This window comes from Theropithecus gelada, chromosome 11, assembly GCF_003255815.1.
Source record: "Theropithecus gelada isolate Dixy chromosome 11, Tgel_1.0, whole genome shotgun sequence".
Taxonomy (NCBI): Eukaryota; Metazoa; Chordata; class Mammalia; order Primates; family Cercopithecidae; genus Theropithecus; species Theropithecus gelada.
This window is the reverse complement of record NC_037679.1, coordinates 49478576-49498513: the sequence shown is the minus strand read 5'-3', so window position 1 is coordinate 49498513 and position 19938 is coordinate 49478576.

Sequence of the window (19938 nt, the reverse complement as noted above, 5' to 3'; positions counted from 1 at the left end):
CTTTAATATATAACAAACAAAATGTTTGCTATAAACTATAGTTTTTCCTATTAACTATCATTTATGGAGGATGGAGAATATGACATAAGAAAGAACCAAGGTAGGAACAGAGGTCTAATAAAGGAAGAAGTAAGAGGGAGAAAAAAGGACAGAATCGCAGGCTGTAGCTATTCAGGCTCCCCTCTTGCAGTCAAAATATGGAGGAAAGTTGCAACAGGGGATAGTAACAAGAGTGTTATCTGGCGTAGCTAGCATAGTTAGCTCTCTGTGTGGCTAGTCCTTGCTTTCTAGCACACATCTCAAGAAAACTGCAAGCTCTTTGGAGAGCCTTATGATGAAGGGGATACCTGACATACAATGAGGAGAAACTGACATACATAAAAATGGCTAAAAAGATGATCAGCGTATAGGTCTATATCAGGACCTCTCAGTCCTTAGTGTTTGGTATGGAACAAGGGGGAAATCCAAAAGTTTCTATATACCCTGCTCAGAATAGCTGAGCAACCAATACACAAAGAGAGGGCAGCGATTGGGCCAAGGAAGTGGCTGAGTGTGATGACCTTGAGCTCAGAGTCCATGACAAGTCAGACAAATTTCAGGAAAATGTGCAGTTACAATAATCCAAAATTAGTGAAATTCTCAGAGACCACAAGCATAAACATGCAGTCCAATGGATTAACATAAACCTGCCAGACTGCAGATAAGGTCAATAGAAAAAAATAGGATAGTAGATAAAACAAAGTTCCATTTTTCTGAGGCTAGAACATATTTAACCCTCCCCAGTATCCAGGCACCATTTCAAGAAGGACACATGAAAAGAGAAACTGACAGAAAAAGGAAAAGAAAGAGACTTAATGAGGAGTAAGAACTCTGAAGTAACTTAAACTTTTTTAAACTTCAAGAGGCTAAATTATATTCAACTGGTAAGTTTCCAGTTTTTCTACCAAAAATCAGAAAAATAGACACATGCAATTATGGTTGTAGAAATATTAACAGTTTGACTTGTTTTTGCATATAGTAGCTATGAAAAATTGAAATTACATTATATACAAGGTAAACTTTTACCCTGTTTTCTTAAGTTAATGTCATGAAAATCACTTTCAATTTTATTAAAACTATTTGCAAACATCTATTTTAACGACTATATAATATTCTACCTTGTATAGACTGTAGTTTAAAAAACAATTCCATTGATGCTAGGTACCTGTATTTTTCTTTTATTTATTATAAAAATTATGACATAATAAGTGAGCTATCTCCTACTGTCCTAGAATTGTGTCTAATGTCAAAATCTGGGGACAATAATTACTAATTATTTCATATTTGAAAGGGAATCACTGGTGAGCAGTCAACAAAGCGAAGCAAATGTCACTCCTCAAAGCTTTTCAGAGGTGTGTGATGGTAAATCTTATATGTCAACTTGACTGGGCCATGAGTGCCCAGAGAGTTTGTCAACTATTATTCTAAATATTTCCAAGAGGGTGCTTAGATGACATTAACAAATTGATAGACTCAGTAAAGTAGATTGCCCTCCCTAATGTGGATAGATCTCCTACAATCAGTTGAAGGCCTGAATAGAACAAACAAAAGAACCAAACCCTTCCATAAATAAGGAGAATTCATACTAGATGACTGCCTTTGAGCTGGGATATCTGTTTTTCCAGCTTTTGGCCTCAGATTGAAGCATCACCTCTTCATGGGTCTTGAGCCTGCTGGCCTTCAGACTGGAACTACATCACCACCTCTCATGGGTCTCCAGCTTGCTGACTGCGGATATTGAGACTCATCAGCTTCCATAATCATGTAGATTGATTCTTTATTTATATATTTATATCTCATGTTGGCTTTGTTTTTTGAGGAACCCTAACACATGTGACAGAGCTTTTGCAACCTAAGCCTCATACTCACATATGTAATCTCTCAAATAAAAAGACAGGGCAGGAAAAAAAGAAGTCAATAGTCAAGAGACATGGGCTATGCCTAGAGACCAGCGTATGGGGAAGCAGGTTAGTCATTCTCCTCTCCCTAGAGAACTTGAGAGGACTGCTTCCTTCATACCCTAAGCCAAGTAAGGTGGCACCTCTGAGACACTTGCAGAGACAGTAAGGCCTGAAAAGTGGGGAGAGTGGCATCATTCTCCTTCTAGTGGCTTGCCACCCTGCATCCCTATAGACCTCTGCAGTGCCCCCAGCAGAGTGGAATCAGTTGTGGTGAGGTACTTGTGAAGAGTACTTACATGTATTCCCTGTTTGCAGATGTATGTCAACAGGAAAAACGGGGCTAGAGATTTCCAAAGAGAGAAGAAACTACTGGAGAAACCTGTGCCAACAAGACCTGAAGGGAACTTGGTGAAGAATGTCCCATGCCCAGTTGTTCTTAGCTCTCAAGGAGTGTAGAAGATGACCTAGTATGGTCTGCAGATCCAAGTGAAGTGTTACAAAGGTTAGAGGAAAAGGAGAGTTACCGAGGTAGATCTGGACCCCTCCCCCCAAAAAAAAACCTTCCCCACTGGGAGGGCTGAAGGGAAATTTGGAGTCTTCATCCATAGTTGGGGATACAATAAAACTAAGCAATCCCCAAGAAACTATGCTCACCATCAATTCAGAGATCAACACAACAGCAGGATGCAGGAGGAAATATAATCAGATGAAATCAGAGAGAGAACAAGAACACCTTCTTGAGATACCTTCTTGGTACACACACCTGGGACACAGGCCATGTTCATAATACAGTCTATTCTCCTCCTTGTCCTGCCCACAGGGGATATATTTTGATGGGGAAGTGTGCCCAAAGTCAGAGCTGCCTTTCTGCCTCATCTCAATCCCTTTGATTCAACAATCTAGTTTTGCTGAGAAGAGGGCAGGCTTTGAGTCAGATAAAAAATCTGAAATCTGAATCTATATAGTACTTACTACCCTTCCATAAGTAAAAAGTATTCAGAAGTTCATTAATTCTGCTCAAAATCTTGTTGAGAGATAGTGAAAAGGGGATTTAACATGCCACAACTTAAATCAGAGGCTAGAAGAAATAATACTATTTCAGGATATATACCCAAGAGGTTGAAACTTCTTAGCCTTTTTAATGAACCAATTATAACAACGGGTTGAAATTAAGAGTCTAGTGAATTATAGCTTCTAATTTTTTTCCCTCTGGATTTTCAGTTGTTTCTTTAGGACAGATTCTTAGAAGTAGAATTACTGTATTAAATATTTTTGGTTATGAGGAATCGAAACACATTTGAACTATCTTATATTAAAGAAGGAGATCTCACTGTGATATAATTTCAGAAGTGTGTCATGAACTCCATTGATGGGGATGATACTGGACTTCAGGCTAGGATGTACCCAGGAATTGGAATGCTGAAAAACTTTTCGCTTTATCGTTTTGATTGTCTGAACATCTGCCTATAATTCCTCTGTTGACAAAGTAGTTTCTTCTGCCTCTCTTTAGTCTGAATTTTACATTAGAAACTTTAAATAATCTACAACCAATGTTATTGTATTATTTAAGACCTAAGTCTCTTCAGGGAAAAAAAAAAATTCTCAACACCTAACCAGTTGTCCCAGCTTTCTAATGAATAATTCACCTTCCCTTGCTGATTAATGTTTCTACTTTATTATATATTAAATTATATAACAGAATTTATATATAATCAGACTAATTCTTCATATTTCTGTACTGATTTCATAATTATAGTTTCAGAACATGTTTTAAAATCTGGAAGAGCTAATCTTTCTAAAGAACTTTTTTTCACTGTTCTTAGCTATTTTTCACCTTTTCATGTAGTTGAATTTCAAAATCAGCTTGTCACAATTAAAAATGAAAGCGTTAGTGAAATTTTGACTGGGATTAGATTAGATTTGTGCATTAATTGTTGCTCCTCACTGGAATATGAAATATCTCCACATTTACGTATTTCATTTTGTGTGTACATGAGTAATTTTTGTTTTTTTTTAAAGATCATACATGAATTTATGAAAGTATCAATTATATTACTTTTTTATTTTCTAATGTATTTTTGCTTGTATATAGAAAATGTATTAATTTGTTGCATTTTTTACTAGTTCTAACAATTTTATCAGTAGATTGTTTTGGCTCTTTAGTTGGTTTTTGTATTTTATATAGTATTACTTCCTAGTTTACAACAGACTTGCTCTTTTCCTTTTTATCCCTGGGCACGTGGATCAATGCTTCTTCTTCCTGCTTCAATGATATGTGCACTTTTAGCTTGCAGTTGCAGTGCTTTCTTTTACATGGACCCCAAGAATTATAGTATGCATTGGAACAAAGCAATCCCACAAATATACATTATTTATAGTGTATTGATTAACAATATCTGTGCTCACAAAAATCAATTAAACAAGATTACATACTATAGCAGTTTCCAAACAGTGCCCTAAAACTATAAACTATAATTAGTGGTATATAGTTCATGTGACAAAATATACAAACAGCCTGCAGCCCTGGTGAAAGACTCTATTTCCTCTAACAGATCCATTAGTTATTGCTCACAGTTCAAAAACTGAATAGCTGTGTCTCCTTTTGAGAGTAAACCCCAGGTCCAGGTATGGTGGAAAGCCTCTGCTATCTAGAAGGATCCAGCCAATATCATCTTAATTGAATATGCATGAGTAGAGGTAGATGCTCTGAGACCAAGAATTTACATGAGTAGAGGTAGATGTTCTGGGTTCACTTATCTCTCCATTAAGGAAAACATCCTTCTCTTAAATTTATAATTACCCAACTGATATTTCTAGCTAGATAAAGATTCCTTCTGTTCAAACACTTAAATGTAGAGAAAATACCACTCAGGAACAAGATGAAGGAATTTGGTATCATTTTTCCTGCATAGATTCCTTGGAATCTCACATGAGGGTTCTGTCCTATTTAGGTTAGCCCTCTTAGAGGAGTCAGGAGCCTGGCCTTCAGTGGATGCCATGCCTAGGTCTTTCATTGTTAGCCTGGTCCCCCCACAGGCTTGTTGTCAATAGCACTGTCTTTGTTCTTGCCTTTTTATCTGAGAGCCACTGACCTGCTATTGCTTGAGCTGAGATAAAATAATAATATCTGTAGATATTCACAGTGGTCCGAGTGGGAGGCTTGACATCACAGTAACTCAGAAAAAGGATAAAAAGGTATAGCTAGCAAACAGCAGAGTGCACGAGCTCCAACTTTAATTGGAGCTGCTATGTTGAACAACAAAGAAAACAGGTTGACTCATTTGGTTTCTATTGTACTGGAGAGATGGGGTTATTTTAGTATGTGTCCTAGCTATTCCTTCTAGAGCATCAAATAGAAATAGATTGGTCCAAGCCCTAGTGAATGCATTTGGCTCATAATATAGTTTGCATTTAAATCAAATTTATAGTTGCCCAAAATAGATTCTCCAACTGCGCAGAAGTCACATAAGTAGCAGGCAGAATGATAAGGGTTTTTTTTTTTTCATGCATTAAAAAACACATAAATTGCTAAAGGTACACTTTTCAATTTTTATCCATCCTGCTGAGACTATTGCAAGAGTTCAGGTTCTCCTCAATTACACTGAAATGATGCACTTTTGTCTGCTGTTCTTTTAAATCCCTATTATCTCTAAATGTGTTTTTCTGCAATACTAAAAGGTGTCAAGAAAATACCAGGAAGCTCAAAAGGTTGTTGGTTCTTTCTTTATTTTTTCTGTTACTTTTTCCCCTTTTTCTTTCTTTTTATGAGGGTTCATGGGTACAGTTTAACTTTATTCTTCCCAAGCAAGGGTCCTCAACTGGGACATTTTTCTTCTTAGGGGATCTTTGACAATGTTTGAAGACATTTTTGGTTTTCACAACTGTGCATGGATGGGGAGATTTGCTACTAGCTAGTGGGTAGAGGCCAGAGATGCTGCTAAACAATCTATATTGTGTAGGACAGTCGCCACAACAAAGATTTATTCAGCCCAAATGTGAATAAGATTGAAATTGTTCCAGAAGAAAAATACAAGATTGATTAGAAATATCTTTAATATGACTTTTAGAGAAGGCGAATTTACATGTTTTCACTCTATACTTTTGAATTTAGATTGGGGGATTTGTGTCTTGTGGGGCTTATACAAGTGGACTGTGCCTTGAAGTTGCCAACATTACTATTTTTAAAAAGTAAGCCATAGATCTGATGCCACTTTTCTATTTCATATTCTCCTCTAATATATTGCTAATATATCTAATTGAAATTATTTGTCTGTGATGGAAAAATAGCACTGAAATTCTTGGCAGTTACATTTACCTAGAAAGAGTGGTATTTAAATAAATTTTAAGTTGTTTTTTTAAAGAACTTTTGATGAGAGGATAGAAGACACTCTATTCTAAAAGGTGGCATCTTGGCATTTGAAAAAGCAGCAGGAGAAGGAAGGTCACTCACACCTTCCCCTTGTGTTTCTTCCCTGAAGCAGGTCATAAAACCTAGGAAGGACACTCACTGACCTTCCTATGCTCTTCTTCCCTGAAGCACATCATAGGACTCTCAGTCAAAAAGAACTCTTCCTTTACTTAGAGCAAAGAAATATCCTTATTAACAAAGACACAGAAATACCAGGAACACTCCAAAAAATAAATAAATAAATAAAAACAGGCCCTTGTCAAGTTCCCCCTAAGTTTTTATCATTAGATCATATCTTTTTGTTCTCCAATCATATTTCTCGACAACTGTTCATTCTTTATCAAACATAAACATAAAAATACACAAGTTTACCAATTTCTTTGAGTCTTCATTTTCAAAGGCTCTCACGTCCTGCAAAACCTATATTAAATAAATATGTGTGTGTTTCCATTCTTAATCTGTCTTTTTGTACAGTGGCCTCAGCTATGAACCTAGTAATAGGTAAGAGAGAGATATTGATTTTCCTCTGTTACACTGAGAAGGCTAAATTTGTATGTATACTTTGATTCTATCAACATATAGTGAAGAGTCTTTGGTGAACCCTAATTTTGTAGTTTGAGTGTTGGTCTTTAATACTTTTACTTTTTATTCTTTACTTTCATTTTTACTTTTCTTTCTTAGTTTTTTCAAGGATTTTGATAGGTAACAATAGTATTTGAAGTTTTTCACATAAAAAAATGCTCTTATAAAATATGGAAAAGTTATACACATATTGAGAGTTCAGAAATCACTTGATCCAAGGCACAATGTGATCAAGGCCAAACAATAAAATCCACATGTGTGGAATGGCTGGAGCCAGTCATCATAAAAATAATAAAGGAATTAAAGAGATCTGTCTTCGGATACCTGTGTTCACATCTGGTATGACGTCTTAGATAAAGAAACATTTTACCTTAACCCGGACCTTAACCCCTTCTCAGGCTTCCAGGATTAGATTTACGCAATTACATTTAATTTTTTAAAAAATCCTTTCTAAAACAGCTCCAACAAAGGGAAAAAAAAACGTGCTTCCTTCAAAGACTCCTACTAAACATCAAGTGTTCAATCTGGTGTTTCTCCAAACCTATCAGTAGAAATAAAAATGTCAATATTAAAAGCAGTGCTCCTTCACTGTGGATGGTTCTGTCCCCCAAGAGATGCATGACCTCTGGAGACATTTTTGGTTGTTACAATTGAGGAGTTAGGTATCACTGTTGACATTGAGTCGGTAGAGGCCAGGGATGCTGCTAAATTCAGGACAGCTCCCCCACAACAAAGAATTACCCAGTCCCAAATATCAATCGTATTAAGATTGAAAAACCCTGATTAAAAGGATAAACCAAAGATGAGTTCATAGGTGAATCCCATTCTCTTTAATGCAGTTAGCTACAGAGTAAGAAACCACACTGGAAAACATGTTTCTAAAGTAATGGTTTTTTTTAAGTCTCTTTTTATTCTTTCATTTAGGGGTTTTGGATTTAAACTCATGATAGTGAGTGTGTATGTTTAAAAAATTTATAAAGCAAATTAAAGGCTACATTGCACTTTTATTCCCATTTTCTCATGTTACTAGACATCATTCCACAGGATGCAGACTTACAAGGCAAACTAGTCTGTCAGTCACTTGAGAGTGCAGACCACTATAGAAGCCAATTCTGACAAATCTGATTTGAAATCGTTCCAAAAAGATTCTCCTGAGACTGACTTTTCCATGGATTTAACCTAAAGGAAGCTCTAGGGACCTTCAACTGATATGTCACTTTATGAATACAGCAGCAAAATCCCTGACCACTAGTCCTCTTGGGTGCTCATAGCGTAAAGCTTGAGTAAGACATAGTTGAAATAAATAAAAATTAAGAGGTGGTACAAAGGAAAAATATAAAGAGCTTTGAATATAGTTTGCCAAAATTAAACAGTAGATAAACTAAAATAAGATTAAAGGGGGAAAAATAGATTATGATTATGAGTAACGGGTTATTAGTAAAAAACAGACATTCGGGCCATGTTCTTGACTTTTCATGTTTACAAGAACCATAGACAGCACTTTCACACTGCTGCCCCCTAACCCACTGTGGGCCAGTTCAGTCACATTGTTAGACTGAAAAACATCATGGGTCTGAATTGTGTGGTCAGTTTCATTTCAACTTTAACATGTATGAATTGTGAAAGGGCCTTTGATGTTCTAAATCACGTAAGCCAGCTAAGTTTATTTTGCTTAGCTCATAATAGATGCACACTAAATATGCATATGTTCCACAAGTATGAAAAATATTAATGCAGATAAGTTACTCCAATGAAAACAATTAAAACTGACATTTTATAGGTGAGCAAACTAAAGCACAGAGTTTATATAATTTGCCCAAAGGTTCATATACAGTGAATGGAAGAGCCAGGATCTAAACATTACTATGCAAATGAAAATAGAAAAATGTAGATAAGAATCACCAGTAAATTCATCGTAAGTATTTTTTTACATCTTTGTATATATTTAAGCCTAGATGTACACATAGGTTTTTAAAAGTAAAAGTATATTATTCATTTTGTCTTGCAATATTCTTTTCTCTCTTAACAATGCATCATAAATGTTATTCAAAATCAGCAATCAGCAAGTCCCATATTGGTAACTGATTAGTAATCTGTGAAACCATATTCCACAAAATATTAAGAGTTGTGCTGCCAGAACCTAAACCAAAGTAAAAAGATAAATAAAATTAAAGTGAATGGTTGCCAAGGGCTGGAGGGACGAGAAAATGTGGAGTTGTTGTTCAATGGGTATCAAATTTCAGTTACACGAGATGAATAATTTCTAGAGATTTGATGTACAACATAGTGCCTATAGTTAACAATACAGTCCTGTGCACTTAAAAAATTGTTAAGAGCCAGGCACAGTGGCTCACGCCTGTAATCCCAGCACTTTGGGAGGCTGAGGCGGGCAGATCACGAGGTCAGGAGATCAAGACCATCCTGGCTAACACGGTGAAACCCCGTCTCTACTAAAAATACAAAAAAAAAAAAAAAACAACAAAAAATTAGCCTGGCATGGTGGGGCCTGTAGCCCCAGCTACTCAGGAGGCTGAGGCAGGAGAATGGTGTGAACCTGGGAGGCGGAGCTTGCAGTGAGCCAAGATGGTGCCACTGCACTCCAGCCTTCCAGCCTGGGCGACAGAGTGAGACTCCATCTCAAAAAAACAAAAAATGTTAAGAGGGTAGGTCTCATGTTTAGTGTTCTTACCACAAGGGGAAAAGGGGAGCACAAAAACCTCTTGGAAGCGATGGATGTATATATTACCTTGTTGTGGTGATAATTTCATGGGTATATGCATATATGCCCAAATTTATCAATTTGTATACATTAAATATGTGCAGGTTTTGTATATCGATTACAACTCAATAAAGCTGTTAAAAAAGAAAAAAGAAAGAGAAATTAACAAAAACCATTTTAAAGGTCTTGTTAATATAAATAGCTATTATTAATATTTTGCTAATATTATTAACTATTATTTCAAAACATAGTGTACACTTAGGGTAAAGTTCATCATGATGGTAGTTGATGTAAATATATATCTTTAGTAGATCTTAAGTTCTAGTTTTTCAGCCTATTTCTTGTTAGATCCTATTAGACTGTTAGTGTTTTTAACTCATAATATGCCTGATTATGAGCACAAACAGAATATATATTACTGAACACTGCAATACACAGCAATAAGCTCAACGAAAACAGGAACATCATCTTTTTATGGATCTCACTCTTCCCATAGGAACCATCATGTAACTTAACATGCAAACTTCTGACATATGGACCAAGTGAGGTTCCAATGTCAATGAGAATATAAATACCAGTGAAAATGTACTTAGAAATTACAGCATTTTGTTTCCATATCATCGTGGATCAGCTTAAGAATCTTGGCCTTATGAAATATACTCCCGTGAAATGGTATAGGTAGAAGAGAGATTACTATGAACTAATGAGAGAGTGGGAGGAGAGGAAATAGAAATATTCCAGGTGGACTTGTATTTCAAGTAAACTTCCCAAGAAAGGAAGGAAGGAATTCTACATAAAAACATGAGGATGTCAAGGAAGTCCATGTACTTCATTTGCTCATTCTTAAAATTAATATTTCTTGAGTATGTCTAAATATCAAATATACGTTGGTGGAAGAAAAGCCAGTGGAGAAAGATGTATTCTTTCTCTCATGAGATGTATTCATTCCCTTATAGATGTATTCTAGTGTCTCATGTATTTTTCTCCTCTTTTCACTGGCTTTGATAAGGAAAAATTGAATGCAGGAGAGACTGAACTATTGTAACACACAAAAAGAGGGCTTTCTTTCTACAGTTAGTAGAAGTGGGTCAATATATGAAAATATCTCATCTAGAAAGATACAGCTTGGCTCAAGCTATGCCAGGGACCAGAAATGAATGCAGAAGTAGATGAATGGACAAGAACCAGTGTGGCAATACAGAATCAGAAAAACAAAAGAGATGGTAACCCTGAGGTGAATTGCAGCATTTCCTTCATCATCTTAGGATAAATTTGAATGATGGAATCCAGTGAGCAGAAATTGGAAGTTAAACCAGAGCCATCTCATATGTCTATCATCCCTTATCAATTAATTTCTAAATTCATAAATATCTACTCACTGTTTGACATATTCCAAACAATGCATTGGGTGTTGACAATACAAAAATAAAACAGACAGACATGTTTTTTGCTCCTACATTTGTTTTATAATTCTTGTTGTTGTACCTCTGAATTATTTAACAAAGTACATATAGTTTATTTCATAGTGTCAGATGTCATTCCTAAGTAAATTTTATGTACAGGTCTTGACCAGGAAAAAAAGACACCTTCAGTATTGGATAGGGAGACAAGTGAACATGGTGGATTCCCTAAGTGCACAGAATTGTTTTAGAGTAGTACATAAATCTGTATCATCTCACTGAGATATGCCAACAGCTTCAAGGACACAGGCATATCTTCTTGTTTTCTGGAAATCCATTATGTGAAGTATCTCAATTATTATTTTAAAAGAAAAAAAAGTCATCTGAGTAACCAAAACAGAAATATAGTCATGCTTTGTTACACCAGTGTGTATGTAAAAGAAATAGAGAATACAAAAAGATAACCCATTGACAGTACTATTGAAAGATAGTTTTAAATTTTTCCTCTCCTTTCAAAATTTAGTTTTAACTTTTAATATCCTCGGTCTTGATACCAAGCGATTTCATGAATCCTGCAGTCCCAACTTTATGTGCTATATTAAAAATATATATGCATTATTATTTCAAACCATACCAAGGAGATAACACTGCCTTCCCAGAGTGAATAGATCATTGCCAATGAAGTAGCTCAGAGGGGACAGAAAAAAGGGGTTGGAAAAGAAAATGACAGGAATAAAAGAGAGAAAGGCTAGATAGAGATCAAGAAAGGAAGACATCCCTTTTCCAATCCAAACAAACTTTATATTTGCAGCAAAATCTAGATGTGGTATGTTACTTTATTTTTCTTTTGGTCCAATATTTTTATTTTTTTAACTTTTATTTTAAGTTCAGGGGTACATATGCAGGAAGTACAGGTTTGTTACATATGTAAATGTGTGCCATGGAGGTCTGTTGTACAGATCATTTCGTCAGCCAGGTATTAAGCCTAGTACCCACCAGTCATTTTTTCTAATTCTCTTCCTCCTCCCACGCTTCACCCTCAAAAGGCCCCAGTGTGTGTTGTTCCCCTCTGTGTGTCCATGTGTTCTCATCATTTAGCTCTCACTTATAAGTGAGAACATGTGGTATTTGGTTTTCTGTTCCTACATTACTTTGCTAAGGATAATGGCCTCCAGTTCCATCCATGTCCCTGCAAAGGACATGAACTCATTCTTTTTTATGGCTGCATAGTTTTCCATGGTGTGTAAGTATCACTTTTTTTTTTTTTTTATCCAGTCTATCACAGACAACTTACAGTATGGGAGAAAATTTTTTGCAAATTATGTACCTGACAAAGGTCTATCCAATATCTATAAGGTACTTAAACAAACTACAAGAAAATAAACAACCTTATTAGAAAGTGGGCAAAGGCTATGAACAGATAATTCTCAAAAGAAGACATACATGTGGCCAACAAACATTTGAAAAAAAGCTCAACATCACTGATCGTTACAGAACTGCATATCAAAATCACAATGAGATACCATCTCATGCCAGTCAGAATGACTATTATTAAAATTTAAAAATAACAGATGCTGGCAAGGTTGTAGAGACAAAGGAATGCTCATACACTGTTGGTGGGAGTGTACATTAGTTCCACCACTGTGGAAGACAATTTGGTGATTCCTCAAATACCTAAAGACCGAAATACCATTTGACCCTGCAATTCCATTACTGGATATATACCTGAAGGAACATAAGTCATTCTATTTTAAAGACACATACATGTGTATGTTGCATGTTAACTTCATCCCTTCCAACCTTTTGTACTTCATGAAACAATTATTCCCTAATTGAAGAAGTTCTTTAATGTAAAAGAAATATGAATTAAGCTATGAAACTGATTAAACCTTTGGAATTCATCAGGAGGCTCTGCTTGAAGTCATCATTGTAAAGGATTATAAAGGATCCAGGATTCATAATAATAATAACAAATAAATAATAAAACAATACCATCAAAATTTGACATCCAAAAATGCAAATTGCTTTTTTGTTTGCAAATTAGATTCATTTTCATAGAACTGTTTTCTGTTAAACTATGGTTTTAATCCTACTTCCTTTTCTAAAACTTTCATATCTAAGGAGCCAGTCGAACAGTTGGAGCAACAAGAACAGCTCAGCTTTATGGTTTCCACCCTACTCATGGTCCCAACTGTGGCACATCACAAAGGTGCCAAGTCTTGGTTTCTGGTTTTTCATTTTTTTTTTCAAAGGGGGACTTGGAATACTTGAGGTAGGAAAGGTGAGAGAACAAGTCATTGTGTATTTGGATAAATTACCTATTATTTATTATCTAAATGCACTATTTTCCTCTTGTGATAATATACGCAGCCATAATCATGTGAGCTCTGAAAATGGGAGAGAGATAATTCAGTTCAGCAAAATTATACTGATTGAAATGGATGTGTAAAAAATATTGAATTACATTTTATAGGAAGCATCCCTTTTGTTCGTACGAATTATAGAGAAGTTTGAATAAACTGGACAGTGTTATAGGTGTCTATAAGACATTTATAGTTCTACTATTGAAGTACTACCTTGAAAAACTCAGCTCAGATATTACTGAGAATTACCTTCTCAATAATTCGGGCTTCAGCTGTGCCTCCCTGACCTATCTGGATTTAAAAAAAAAAAAAAAGTTATCCTTTACAAGGCATTTTGCAGCTTGACCCTTCTACATCTTTTCATATCTCACCATTGGGATATCAAAACAGTTATATGTTTACAGATTACAACACCCTTAAGAAGTATACTAACTAGTGAGCACAGAAATAATTAAAATCATGGAAAGAAAGTATGAAGGAATAAGATTGATTTCCTAAAATCACAGACAAAAACAATTTCTGCTACTACTCACATGAGAGTCATACTTTTTTGCCTGACCTCTTATTGCTGACCCCTTTCCCTAGGAATGTGTGAGCCCGGGCTACAGTTCCAGCATCTGAGATTGAGTGTGGAAATGGGGGAGGGAAACAAGCGTTTGATCAAAGAACCAAGTGGGATTGATGTCCAGGTCCCAGATGAGACTGTGGAAAGCAAGCAGAGTGGAAACATTGAGTGTAAACAGAAGGTGGAGACTAGACATTAAGGAAAACCTCAGGAATAAAGAGCAAGCAAAGTAGTCAAGACAGATTTGGGAGGTAAAGCAAAGACATTTCCAGACATAATGAGATGCACAGCACTGGAGCCCTTTGCTCTGTGCCACAGTTGAGCCCATGCGTGGGGTGGGAACCATGAAGCTGAGCTGTTCTTTTGCGGTAAGGATTCAATTGCCTCCTTACATATGAAAATTTTAGAAAACAAAGGTAGGAGAAGAGACAGCTATGAGAAGAGACAGCTAGTTGAAGTGTCCCATTTTGACAAACATTATCTGTGGTTCAGTGTCAACCTGGGGAGACACAGGTTTAACTTTTAAGTTCAGGGGTACATACGCAGGAAGTACAGGTTTGTTACATAAGTAAATGTGTGCCATGGAGGAATAAAAGTAGGAATAAAAAAGTAGATCTAAAGCCATAATTTCACAAAAAACAATCCTATGAAACAAATCTAATTTGCAAATAGAAAAGGAATTTGCATCTTTGAATGTTAAAAATAAATTAAGTCTCTGAATCAGTCCATGTTCAATAAATCAAAATGTTATCTTGTCTGAAAAATATCATTCCTTCCACAGTTTATGGGCATCCATATGAATTTATCATGTTGTTCTGTTGAGGAATCTTGCGCTTTTTCTTTTCTTTTTTTTTTTTTTTTTAATTATACTTTAAGTTCTAGGGTACATGTGCACAACGTGCAGGTTTGTTATATATGTATACTTGTGCCATGTTGGTGTGCTGCACCCATCAACTCGTCAGCACCCATTAACTCGTCATTTACATCAGGTATAACTCCCAATGGCACCCCTCCCCCCTCCCCCCTCCCCATAATAGACCCCGGTGTGTGATGTTCCCCTTCCAGAGTCCAGGTGATCTCATTGACCAATTCCCACCTATGAGTGAGAACATGCGGTGTTTGGTTTTCTGTTCTTGTGATAGTTTGCTGAGAATAATGGTTTCCAGCTGCATCCATGTCCCTACAAAGGACACAAACTCATCCTTTTTTATGGCTACATAGTATTCCATGGTGTATATGTGCCACATTTTCTTAATCCTCTTGTGCTTTTTCTGCTAGTGAAAACAATGCCTGTTATTGCTTGAGCCTGTTCAAGACAGTGATTTTATCAGTCAGAATGGAGTACATTACACCTGGGTAACAAATTAACCCTGAAATATCAGTTATTTAGCACAACAAAGAATGATTTCTTGTTCACACTACACATCCAATGTGAATCAATGGAACAGCAGATGTCTTTTCTATAATCAGGTAAGGAGAGGCTAATAGAATTCTCCTTCTGGAGTATAGCTGGTGGTAATGATACGATATGAGACATTAGAGAAACACAGAGGCTTTTTAATGCTTTAGTTTGAAGTTTGCACTGCACAACCATGGAGAGTTCATTGGCCAGACCTCGCCTAATGGTCCCGCTGAAATGCAATGTAGGTTGGGAAGTATAACCTCTCATAATGGTGTCAGAAAGGAGACTTGAATATTTCTGAATATTAGTAATATTTACCTGATTTAATATTAAAATAATCAAAATGAAATTCTGAAAAATCATCTTTTAGAGAAAAGAAAGCTATAAGAAAAATAGAAAAAAAAATGAGGACATGGACAGAATCAAGAAGGGACACCAGAAAGCTCATAAAAGTAGTTTGAGGCCAGGCATGGTGGCTCACGCCTGTAATCCCCCCACTTTGGGAGGCTGAGTTGGGCAGATCATGAGGTCAGGAGTTCAAGACCAGCCTGGCCAACATGGTGAAACCCTCATCACTACAAAAATACAAAAAAAAATTAGCCGGGCATTGTGGCATGCTCCTGTAATCCCAGCTACTCAGAAGGCTGAGGTGGAAGAATTGCTTGAACATGGGAGGCAGAGGTTGCAGTGAGCCCAGATCGTGCCACTGCACTCCAGCCTGGGTGACAGAGCAAGATTCCATCTCAAAAAAAAAAAAAAGTAGTTTGAAATGAGGGTGTTTCAGTTCCTTCATAAAGTGCAGTTACTGCACATATGAGATTTTCCTCAAATTCAGAAAAAAAAATAATGATTTGAACCTATGAAAGGTAAGATTTTTAAAAACAAAGTAGGTGAGGCTGTGCTTTCAGAAAACTAGTGAGACCATAGAGAAGTTAATGTCTAGAGGGAGCACTCTACTGAGGCCACATGCCCAATAGAGAATTAAGCCTTGGTCACAAGTTCAGAGCGGAAGATGCTGAAGGAGTGAGCCTTCATGACTCATTGCTATTAAGACAAACCAAATAATGAGAGAAGAGAAGGTAGGAATTCCAAAGGGCAAAAATAGATAATTTTTATGTCAGTACAGGATTATTTGAGTATCAGAAGAGGCTTCTTTGATAGTCACTCTCTTTCTAGTTGCCAGGAGGAAGGAAAGGATGCAAGAGAGCTTTGAGTAATTCTGGAACACTGGTAATAAGACTGAGATCCACAGAAAAAAACATAGAAGATACACGGAGAAAGCCAGGAAGCCTAATCCGAAAAGCATTAGCAATCCCATTGGACCAGCGGGAATCTATGAGTTTAGAATCTGAAGAGCTTGGTTTTAGCAGAATTTGAATGGATTGACATGTCTCACTTTTAGATTGAAACAAAGTGAATGAATCAAGATAGGTATTCTTAGACTTTGCTCCATTCGTATTTTTTTTTCTTTTTTATTATACTTTAAGTTCTAGGGTACATGTGCACAACGTGCAGCTTTGTTACACATGTATACATGTGCCATGTTGGTGTGCTGCACCCATTAGCTCATCATTTACATTGGGTATATCTCCTAATGCTATCACTCCCCTCTCCTCCCATCCCCCAACAGGCCCTGGTGTGTGATGTTCCCCTTCCTGTGTCCAAGTGTTCTCATTGTTCAATTCCCACCTATGAGTGAGAACATGCGGTGTTTGGTTTTCTGTTCTTGCAATAGTTTGCTGAGAATGATGGTTTCCAGTTGCATCCATGTCCCTACAAAGGACATGAAATCATCCTTTCTTATGGCTACATGGTATTCCATGGTGTATATGTGCCACATTTTCTTAATTCAGTCTGTCATTGATGGACATTTGGTTTGGTTCCAAGTCTTTGCTATTGTGAATAGTGCCGTGATAAACATACGTGTGCATGTGTCTTTATAGCAGCATGATTTATAATCCTTTGGGTATATACCCAGTAATGGGATGGCTGGGTCAAATGGTATTTCTAGTTCTAGATCCTTGAGGAATTGCCGCACTGTCTTCCACAATGGTTGAACTAGTTTACAGTCCCACCAACAGTGTAAAAGTGTTCCTATTTCTCCACATCCTTTCCAGAACCTGTTGTTTCCTGACTTTTTAATGATTGCCATTCTGATGTGAGATGGTATCTCATTGTGGTTTCGATTTGCATTTCTCTGATGGCGAGTGATGATGAGCATTTTTTCATGTGTCTGTTGGCTGCATAAATGTCTTCTTTTGAGAAGTGTCTGTTCATATCCTTCAACTACTTTTTGATGGGGTTGTGTGTTTTTCTCTTGTAGGCTTGTTTGAGTTCTTTGTAGATTCTGGATATTAGCCCTTTGTCAGATGAGTAGATTGCAAAAATGTTCTCCCATTCTGTAGGTTGCCTGTTCACTCTGATGGTAGTTTCTTTTGCTGTGCAGAAGCTCTGTAGTATAATTAGATCCCATTTGTCAATTTTGGCTTTTGTTGCCATTGCTTTTGGTGTTTTAGACATGAAGTCTTTGCCCATGCCTATGTCCTGAATGGTATCGCGTAGGTTTTCTTCTAGGGTTTTTATGGTTTTAGATCTAATATTTAAGTCTCTAACCCATCTTGAATTAATTTTTGTATAAGGTGTAAGGAAGGGGTCCAGTTTCGGCTTTCTACTTATGGCTAGCCAGTTTTCCCAGCACCATTTATTAAATGGGGAATTCTTTCCCTCTTTCTTGTTTTTGTGAGGTTTGTCAAAGATCAGATGGTTGTAGATGTGTGGTATTATTTCTGAGGACTCTGTTCTATTCCACTGGTCTATATCTCTGTTTTGGTCTATATTGATATTTCAGTACCATTCTGTTTTGGTTACTGTAGCTTTGTAGTATAGTTTGAAGTCAGGTAGCATGATGCCTCCAGCTTTGTTCTTTTGGCTTAGGACTGTCTTGGCGATGTGGGCTCTTTTTTGGTTCCATATGAACTTTAAAGTAGTTTTTTTCCAATTCTGTGAAGAAAGTCATTGGTAGCTTAATGGGGATGGCATTGAATCTATAAATTACCTGGGGCAATGTGGCCATTTTATTGATTCTTCCTATGCATGAGCATGGAATGTTCTTCCATTTGTTTGTGTCCTCTTTTATTTCATTGAGCAATAGTTTGTAGTTCTCCTTGAAGAGATCATTCACATCCCTTGTAAATTGGATTCCTAGGTATTTTATTTTATTTGAAGCAATCGTGAATGGGAGTTCACTTATGATTTGGCTCTCTCTTTGTCTGTTATTGGTGTATAAGAATGCTAGTGACTTTCGCACATGATTTTGTATCCTGAGACTTTGTTGAAGTTGCTTATCAGCTTAAGGAGATTTGGGACTGAGATGATGGGGTTTTCTAAATACAGAATCACATCATCTGCAAACAGGCACAATTTGACTTCCTCTTTTCCTAATTTTATACCCTTTATTTCTTTCTCTTGCCTGATTGCCCAGGCCAAAACTTCCAACACTAGGTTGAATACAAGTGGTGACAGAGGGCAACCCTGTCATGTGCCAGTTTTCAAGGGGAATGCTTCCAGCTTTTGCCCATTCAGTATGATATTGACTGTGGGTTTGTCATAGATAGCTCTTATTGTTTTGAAATATGTTCCATCTATACCGAATTTATTGAGAGTTTTTATCATGAAGGGCTGTTGAATTTTGTTAAAGGCCTTTTCTGCATCTATTGAGATAATCATGTGGTTTTTGACTTTCGTTCTGTTTATATGCTGGATTATGTTTATTGATTTGCGTATGTTGAACCAGCCTTGCATCCCAGGGATGAAGCCCACTTGATCATGGTGGATAAGCTTTTAGATGTGCTGCTGGATTCAGTTTGCCAGTATTTTATTGAGGATTTTCGCATTGCTGTTCATCAGGGTTATTGGTCTAAACTTCTCTTTTTTTGTTGTCTCTCTGCCAGGCTTTGGTATCAGGATGATGTTGGCCTCATAAAATGAGTTAGGGAGGATTCCCTCCTTTTCTGTTGATTGGAAAAATTTCAGAAGGAATGGCACCAGCTCCTCCTTGTACCTCTGGTAGAATTTGACTGTGAATCAGTCTGGTCCTGGACTTTTTTTGGTTGGTAGGCTATTAATTATTGCCTCAATTTCAGATCTTGTTATTGGTCTATTCAGGGATACAACTTCTTCCTGGTTTAGTCTTGGGAGAGTGTATGTGTCCAGGAATTTATCCATTTCTTCTAGGTTTTCTAGTTTATTTGTGTAGAGGTGTTTATAGTATTCTCTGATGGTAGTTTGTATTTCTGTGGGGTCGGTGGTGTTACTCCCTCTATCATTTTATATGGCATCTATTTGATTCTTCTCTCTTTTCTTCTTTATTAGTCTTACTAGCAGTCTATCAATTTTGTTGATCTTTTCAAAAAACCAGCTCCTGGATTCATTGATTTTTGAGGGAATTTTTATGTCTCTAGCTCCTTCAGTTCTGCTCTGATCTTAGTTATTTCTTGCCTTCTGCTAGCTTTTGTGTTGCTCTTGCTTCTCTAGTTCTTTTAATTGTGATGTTAGGGTGT